Source organism: Malurus melanocephalus, unplaced genomic scaffold (assembly GCF_030028575.1).
Source record: "Malurus melanocephalus ecotype Western Australia unplaced genomic scaffold, MMel_1.1 scaffold_1273, whole genome shotgun sequence".
In the NCBI taxonomy this organism is placed as follows: Eukaryota; Metazoa; Chordata; class Aves; order Passeriformes; family Maluridae; genus Malurus; species Malurus melanocephalus.
Window position 1 is genome coordinate 54,490 of NW_026624505.1, and position 1,797 is coordinate 56,286.

Sequence of the window (1,797 nt, forward strand, 5' to 3'; positions counted from 1 at the left end):
GGGAGTGAGGGGTGATTGAGCATCAAATGGGGGGATGGGAGGGAGGGGCGTGTGTGGCACAGTGCCCCAAATATCGGGGTCACAGTGCCCTGAACTTTGGGGTTACAGTGCCCTCAAATTTGGGGCTCATATTGCCCCACATTTTCAGGTCTCATTGCCCCAAACTTTGGGGTCACACTGCTCCATAATTTGGGGTCAAAATGTCCCACATTTGGGGGTCACGATGCACCACACTTGGGGGCTGTGGTGCCCAGCCCATGATGTCCTAAAATTTGGGGTTAAGGTGCCCCCACTTAGGGGTCACAGTGCACCACACTGTGGGGTATCAACGGCCCAGACTTATGGGTCACAGCACCCCACACTTTTGGGTCACATTTCTCCACACCTGGGGGTCAAAAGAATCAAAATTTGGGGGCCACAATGTCCCACACTTCGAGGTCACATTGCCCCACACTTTGGGATCAAAATGCACCACATCTGGGAGTCATGGTGCCCTACACTTGGGGGTCACAGTGCCCCATATTTAGGGGTAACAACACCCCACGTTTATTGTCACATTTTCCCCTATTTTGGGGTCATGGTGCACCACACTTTGGGGTCAGAAAGCCCTACACTTTGGGGTCACATTGCCCCATTTTTTGGGGTGAAAATGTCCCTCACTTTGGGGGTGACAGTACCCAACATTTAAGGACTGCAGTGCCTCCCACTTTGGGTACAAAATGCCACACTTTGGGTGCAAAATGCCCCCACACATTTTGGGGTCAGAATGTCCCTTAGGGGTCACAGTGCCACTCTCTTGATCCCACACTTTGCTGTCAAAACTCCCCACAGTGGGACTCACGGTGTGCCACACTTTGGGGGGTCAAATACCCCTCACTTTGGGGTAACAGGGACATATTGGGGTCTCAATATCTCACACTTTGGGGTCACAGTGCCCCACATTGTGGGGTAAAAACACCCCACACTTGGAGGGTTACATTGACCCACATTCAGGGTGATGGTCCCCCAGTTTTATAAATCAGCAAATGAAACTCAAATTCACAGTCCAAAAAAAAGGCTTTAAATGAGTTTATTGACTGTTGTATCGAAACCAGCCCTTGGCAATAAAATTTTTATACTGGAAAATTTTTTATATTGGAAAAAACACGTGGACTTAGAGGTCTTTTTGACCTGAATTTGATATTTTTGGGTTCCAGGGGGTGGATGGTAAATCAGGGCATCAGGATGTACACAGAGTTAATCCATTTGGGGAAACATCCAGGAAAATTTCATGGATTTGATGCAAAATCCAGAATTTTCCCAAATTTGAGGGAGTTTGAGGTGGATCCATCTATTGGACGGGATAGATGGGAGCATCAACTTCCTGACGGGTCTGGTGGGAGATGTGGCTGCAAGAGAGAGAAACACATCATTTTGGGTGGAAATGGGTCGGTTTTGGTAAAAATAGGGAAGCATTATGCAAAATGGGTTGTTGATATGCAAACAGAGGGTCATTTTTATGCAAAACTGGGTCAGCATTATGAATAATGGCCTGATTTTTGGGGAAAATGGCTATTTTTGGGGCAAAAATGTTATTTATGATACAAAATGGCTCATTGTTGGGAAAAATGTCTCATCACTGGGAAAAAAAATGCCCCTTACAATCCAAGATGTCTCATTTTCTCAGCAAAGCGGTAGCTTACCTGGCTCGTTCCCACAGGATTCTTCCTCAGTCACTGTGGATGAAACCAAAGAAACTGGAAAATTCCTTCCAGGATCTGCCCAGCTCCTCCCCCACCAACATATTTGCCAAATTTC